General features: G+C 65.6%; 1 protein-coding gene across 1 annotated transcript in view; it reads right to left on the bottom strand.

Moving 5' to 3' along the window:
• The window catches only part of LOC127748918 (translation initiation factor IF-2-like), a 43,309-nt gene extending 40,141 nt beyond the window's left edge, over window positions 1–3,168 (bottom strand). Inside the window, exon 1 of the mRNA XM_052264563.1 lies at window positions 2,805–3,168. The gene's annotated coding sequence lies outside the window, so the exon portion shown is untranslated. The remainder of the gene's footprint in view (window positions 1–2,804) is intronic.
• Window positions 3,169–6,966: the final 3,798 nt, after the last annotated feature.

The following is a 6,966-nucleotide window of genomic DNA, read 5'->3' as shown; positions in this document are numbered from 1 at the left end:
GGCAACGTGCATCACATCGGTGCGTATAGGGTGCCTACTCGTCACTTGTGAGGCGCTCGCCTGTGGATAGGCAACGTGCATCACATCGGTGCGTAGGATGCCTACTCGTCACTTGGCAGGCGCTCGCCTGTGGATAGGCAACGTGCTACACATCGGTGCGTATAGGATGCCTACCCATTACTTGGCAGGCGCCCTCCTGTAGGTAAGCAACGTGCATCACAACGGTGCGTATAGGAGGCCTACCCGTCGCTTGACCGGCGCTCGTCTGTGGATAGGCAACACACCACACACCGGTGCGTAGGATGCCTGCTCCCCACGCGTCACCTAGCAGGCGCTCGCCCGTGGACAGGCAAGGTGCACCACATCGGTGCGTGGGATGCCTACTCGTCACTTGGCAGGCGCGCTTGTTTGGCTAGGCAACCGGTGAGTAGTATGTCTACCCGTCATCGGCGTAATGGTCACAAGGCAACACCTGCGCCACGCCCCGCTGTGGGTTCCCCCGGCGTCAGTGAGGCACGCGCAGGGTAGGCTCCACGCCCCACGATGGAGTATATGGCAGCGCTCACTCGGCTCCGCCCGCTCGCCGCGCTCGCCCACTCCCACCGACTGTGCGGATATGTTCACCTCTGAATGGCGGGCACGGCTATGCTCCGGGCCGCGCGCGCCACGCCGTGTGCGGCGCTGCGGAGTCTTCACTGTTGCCAACTTTCTCGGTGATCATTCGAACGCTGTTCCCCCCGGCGAGCGGGCGGCCAGTCGGCCAGCCGGCCAGCAGCCGGTCTCCTCCACCCTACCCCGGTGCCACCCGGCAGGCCGGCCCGTCGCGCCGTAGCTCAGCCGGCCAGCAGCCGGTCCACGGGGGCCCTTTGGAGTCCCTTGTGCTGTTCCCTGCCACCCCCAGTCGGCCCCTGCTAGACATCCTCCCCCTCATCCCTAGCTGGCCTTACGAGTCGGCCGTCGATCCCGATTTTGCCCGTCCCTGAAGAGCCTTATTTGGACGCCCCGCGGATGTGCTCCGTGGCGTACTCGGCTTGACTGTGGGCCGGACTGCGATATGAACAGTCTGCTGTGTGCAGCAGCCGAGCAGCAGAAGCGCACCACCCCGCCCCTTTGACTCCAGCCTCCAGCCAGATCCTCCTTGGCCCGACCTCTCCCGCTTCATTTTCCTGCGACCAGTTTCATCTCCCCGATCGCTCGGCTCTGGGGGGCGCCCCGACGCCCCCCTCAGCTCACCACGCCCCGCCCCGTCCCGCCCTGTCCCCTCCGGCCGGACGCCCCGAAACAAGAAAAGTGGAACACGACGACGACGGCAACTCACCGCGCGCCGCCGCCGCCGCGCTTCGGGTCGAAATCCGTTAAAAGGAGAAAAGGGCCGTCTGGCTGGGCCGGCTGCTACGCCACGCACGACGCGCTGTCCGGGTACTACAAAGGCAAAGTACGGAGCTGCTGTGTGCGACCGGCGAGACCGGCGGGGACCGGCGGAGACCGGCCTGGAGTATCGATAACCGACCGAGCGCTATCAAGGCCACGGGCGCCTCGGGACACGGGCGGCCCTCCTGTCGAGGACCGCGTCCGGGGCACCTACACCGGGACCGGGCCGGCCGCACGAGGGGGGCGTGCTCCTACGTGCTTGGCCGTGCCCCGCCGTGCCCCGCCGTGCCCCGCGCACGGCTGTCCCACGGACTGCGTGCTGCACATGCGCGCCGCTCGGCTCGGCTCGGCACCGCGCAGTCAAGCGGTCAAGCGAGAGCCCAGTGCCGCACCACACACTTCCACACTTTGCGTCGCGTTCGGCTGTGAGTGGGTATTGGCATTTGTTTTGAACGAGAGACCGGTTCGGCGGGCTCCGCTGCTCAGCTCGCCAGAGGGCGTGTGTGTGTGCGTGCGTGCGTGTGCATGTGTGTGTTTGCGTGTGAGTGTGTGTGGTGTGTGTGTGAGAGAGAGGGGGGGGAGAGAAAGAGAGTCAGAGTGCTGGAGCGAGGAGAGGATACGATGTGCGGCGTCAGCAAAGGGCAGCCGGCGGCGGAGGACGTCTCGGACGAGCGTCACCGCACCACCTGACTGGACAGCTGGTGGACAACAAGCAGGGGCCGTGCCCTCCTCCCCCCTGCCCCCCTCCTCCCTCACACGCGCGCGCGGGTCCTGGGTCCCCTGCTGGCGTGCTGGCCGCCGAGTGCGTTATCGCCGTGCGCCTGCTGTCATGTCAATACGCTCCAAGCACGCCCCACGGCACGCCCCGCCGCACGCCCCGCAAGGTCGCGACCAGCCGCCCGTCACGCGGGTGTCACCCTGACGGCGAGCGCGCGCGCGCGCGATTGCCCGAGCCTCTCCTGCTGCGAATGGGGCAGGGGCAAGTCAGCCTCGTGTCACAGCCTGGAGTTGTTGAGCCTCCAGCTCCGCTCGCGGCCCCGTTCCGCCTCGCCTCGCCGAGCCTCGTCGAGCCTCGCCGGGCCGTCACGTCGGTCCCCGGGCCGCCCTGGGCGCACAGCACAGCCCCCTGCCCTGGGGGCCCTGCGCCCCACCCGGGCTGGGCTGGGCGCTGTTCCGCGCTGCTAGCTCGTTCTGTTGACATCAAAGGGTGGCTGGGTCCTGTCCTGGCGTCGCCCCTAACCTCTCCCCTCGCCGCTCTCCCTCTCTCTGCCGCCTTGCTCTCTCCATCCAGCTCTCCCACTCGCTCTCCCCTTCCGCCTGGCTATCGCGCTCTCTCGCTCGCTCTCCCTCTCTGGTGTATTGCCTGCGCCGTCCGCGGCGTCCAGCGGCGGCGGCGGCGACGGCAAGAGCAGGCGTCGCCCAGCGCAACTTACTTAAGGCTGGGCGTATCGCGTCGTCGCTAATCCAAGAGGCTGGGCTGGGCTTGGTCTCGGTGCGGGCGGACGGGTTGGGCCGGGTGTACGGTATCCACTGGGCGGTGGCAGGGGGGGCTGGGCTGGGCGCACACACTCCGTGCCACTCCGTGCCACTTCGTGCACTCTGGCACACCACACGGCACTGACACACTCACAACACGCTGCGGGTGCGTCCGCCCCCAGCAGGCCCGACTGCCTGGGCTCTCTGCTCACTGGGCTGAGCGTCTCGTCTCACTGTGGCGCGGGAGGCACCGGCGGCGCGCTCTCCGTGTAACCGGCCCGGGATCACGCGGCACACTGGGAACGGAACGGGCTGGGGCCGGGACGGGGACTCGGACTGGGATAGCGCGCCCCGCCCCACCGCCGCGCCCCACCCCGCGCCCCGCCTCGCGCCCCGCCGCCGCGCCCCACTCCGCCGCGCCACAGCCGAGCCGAGCGCCGCGTCGCGGAGTAGCGCAGACGCGAAGCAGCCGACCCGAGCCGATCAGTCGTCGGGAAAGTGCGCGGCGGCCGGGCTGAGAGTGAGGGGGGGGGGGCAGACACACGGACTGGACTGGGGCGCCAGGCTACGCCACGCCACGCCGCGGTGCCATGGCGTGCCGCGCGCGGCGCGCACTCCGCGGCGCTCGACTCGCGGATCGTGTACAGCGCAGCAAAGCCAACGCGTAGCTAAGCTGAGGTTAAGCGAGCGGAGCAGAGCGGGGCGGGGCGGAGCGGCTTAGCGATGCGCGTCCCCGCCGCGCCACGCCTCCGCACCGCTCCGCACGCCACGCCTCCGTGCGCCCGGCCCGCGCCGCAAAGCGCCTCCAGCTCCGAGCCAGCTCCCCGAGCCAGCTCCGTGCCGACGTGGCGCAGCGGGGCGGTCTCTCCGGCCTGATCCTGGCCCCCCAAGTTAGCCCCCCCCCTCGGGTCCAGGTCGCGAGCATAGCGCCGGCCGGGGCGGGTGGGGCAGCGGGACGGCGACGGAATGACCGAACTCGAGCAGCGGGCGGAAATAACAACCGTGTGAACGCCACCGAAACTTAAACAACAATTTGCGGATGGCGGTCAAGGCGTCGTGGAGAGGGAAGAAACGCGGGGGCAAGGGGGGAGAGGGGGGAGAAAGGCCCTCTGACGGCAAGTGCGATAACTGTCGGTCGTCTTGCGCGGGTCAGTTACCCGTGTGACACCACCGCGGCGGCCAGCCCACAGGCGCGGCCCGGGCGGGCCGGAGCCGGGCCGTTGGGCGGAAGCACCATTGCAGCGTCCGTCTTCCACCCCTCTGCATCTCGAGTGTATATTGCGCGGCGCTAGGGGGGCTGCGCCATACCCCGGGGCGCCAGGGAGCGCGCGGGGTAGAGCCCCGTGGCGCCCGCGACCCTCGCCGCCCCCGCCGGACCTACCCTCCGCGGCGCCCGCCCAGCCCAACTAGAGAGGAGCTCGGTTCGACCCGGGTGGCCACCCGCCTGCTGCGGGATGGGGCGGAAGTGCTCGCGCTGCAGTGAGCAGCAGGACCACGTGGACGGGGAGGCCCCCCTGGCCCCCCGGGCCCCCTGGGCCACCTGGGCGGTAGGCCGTCCCGCTGCACGGGCGTGTGGCGCGGGCTTGCCTACCTGCGCGGCGCCCCGCGGAGGAGCCCCCTCCCTCCCCCTCCCTCCCCCTTATCGGTCGCGTAGCCCTGCAGCGCTCCCACCCTCCCGCGCCTCCAAAGTGATTCTGCAGCAGGTGGAATAAGTGCATCCGTCCTCCCCGGGACGGTATCGGCCGACACCGCGGCATACGGCTTCGGTACAGTTTCGTTTCGACGAAGCGTCTTTTACACTAGACCGTGGGAAATGTGATGCCACCGGATGCCAAAGGGTGCCTATCTCGTCGGCCACTTTTTCTCCGCGCTTTAAACGGCATCGTGCTGTCAGTGGATATAGCAGAGACACTGAGATATCCGAGAAGTCATTTTAGTGGGAAGATAGTGTCCAACGACCTAAACTGCTGGCTCACACATTTAGCCCTGTCTGACCGAGGTGGTACACGCGGCTTTGGCCCTCTCAAGGGGGCAGGCGTCGGGGACGCTCAAAGTGTTTGTTACTCACCCCTGTTCCAGCTGCTCCTCCCGGCAGGCGCCTCCGCCGTCCTCCGATATGCCTGCGAATGAAATCAGACATGACTGGGGGGGTTAGAACAACAGGGGGTGGCGGGTGGCTGGCGGGTCCCTCTGCGCGCCCTTAGCCCCGAACGCTCAGCCTCTCCATTAGCGCCGCAGAGTGGCCTTGGGCTGCCTCACCCTCTGGGCTGGGCCGGGCGGGGAACGACGCAATCTGTGCCACACGCTCAGGGCCAAAGGCGAGGCCAAGGGCCCGGTCCGCCGGAGCGGGAGCCCAAGCCCAAGCGGGTGTTGCAGAGCAGGGGGAGCCTTTGCCTTGTTCATCACCCTGAATATTTTAGCAGATATTTTCGGGGCTACGAAAAATGTTTCCATGAAACAAGGCGTAAAGTTACTAAATTTTGAAATAACATTTTTTTAACAAGCTAATTTAGTCCATAATTTGAAAATTAAAATTACTAATGATGTTCTAAATTTTTGAGATATTTTTCTTAATGGTAAAGAGTAAAACTTTTTCGATGTTGCCCAAGTATGCCCCCTTGCTATTATTGACCCATCATCACCTTTCTTTTTGTTACAGTTCCCCTGTGCTTATGTTTGAGGCAGGAGGCCTTGGAACCCTTTGTCCCCCTTCTCCCTTCCCACCCCCGAGCTCCACCACCAGGCATCTCCCCTCTACACGTGCAGCGGCCTACTCGCGCGGACACCAGACCAGCAGCAGTCGATCGCGGTGGCTCACAATCACGAAAAGCCGCGAGGGGACAGGAGGAGGTGGAGAGTCAGGGAGTGGTGGTGGGAGGGGAAGGGGGAGGGGAGTTTTAGCGAGAAACGTTACTGCGTCCGTTGTCAGGGTCGTTTGGGGAACTTTTGGAAGGGGTTGGAGGGGAGGCGAGAGAAAGGGGAAGAGGGGTAGGGCACTCGAAGGTGGTGGGGACGCTGCGGCGGGAACGGGGGAGCGGGGGGTGGCGGCACGACGTTGTCATGGAGACTGTCTCAGCGAACGTAAACATCGTGCACAATGCCAGCTGTAAGGATGCCCGGCCCGCCGCGGCGGGCACGGCGGGGCACGGCCAAGCACTGCCAGCTGTAAGGATGCCCGGCCCGCCGCGGCGGGCGCGTGGTAGGGCTAGGATAGGGCCCGATGGGGGCCACGGGGCCACTAGGGACCCTAGCGACACGGGCGACAATGCTCCAGCTGCCTGTGGCCACGGCCGCGGGAATATCGTGGCCCTTGCCGCCGTCGTCGTCAGTCAGTTGGTAGGAGATGCGGGTCTCTGTTGAGAGAGCAGGCCACGATGGCTCGACGACGCCTCCGGCCCGACGCCCGCGTGCCTTCCGCGCCCCCAGCCGTCGCGTGCTTCATCATCGCCATGGAGACGGGCAACCTGAGCCGACCTCGGCCCGCCTTGCCGTCATCGGGAGCTGGCTGAGCGCGGTAAACACCCCGCCCCGATCACCCACCCGGGTTGGTATTTCCTTCGTAGAATCCCCCCCCCCCCCCATCCCTTTCCCCGCCTCTTGCCATTGTCCGGGTGTTGGACGAACGTTGTGAGATCCTTGGCGAGCATTCCACAGGGATCATCCAGAAAGTACGTCCGTTTTTGTCAGATTCATTCGGCAAACGCTGGCGCTTGGCGCCTGCGAGACTCGGGGTAGGCCACCCCGCCATACACGCGTGCACTACACGAAATATGTTGCCTACCCAGCAGGGCGCTATGACGAGAGCTGGCAGAGGCTGCAGAGGCTGAACTTGGCGCTTGGCAGAGCCGTTACGGCGAACGACGGATGTACTTTCCGCATGATCCCGTGTACTTGACACTCCTGTGTCACATTAGCTAACCCGGATATTATCAAAGAATGTGCTTCACAGACAATTCACATTGTTATTACAAGAAAGTTAATTTGAAGAAAGATGCAGAGCCGTTTGTCGCAGTACCCGGGTACTATGACAAAACTGCTAGCAGTTCTCTAACGTATCTCTCACTGCTGACTTTAAACCAAATGAGTAAATTCTTGATCATGGCCGCTCCCTCTCTCCCC

The sequence above is a fragment of the Frankliniella occidentalis genome, unplaced genomic scaffold (genome assembly GCF_000697945.3).
Source record: "Frankliniella occidentalis isolate FOCC.00 unplaced genomic scaffold, Focc_3.1 Scaffold20, whole genome shotgun sequence".
NCBI lineage: Eukaryota > Metazoa > Arthropoda > Insecta > Thysanoptera > Thripidae > Frankliniella > Frankliniella occidentalis.
The sequence above is the reverse complement of the archived record's forward strand: the minus strand, read 5'-3'. Positions and strand labels throughout refer to the sequence as shown.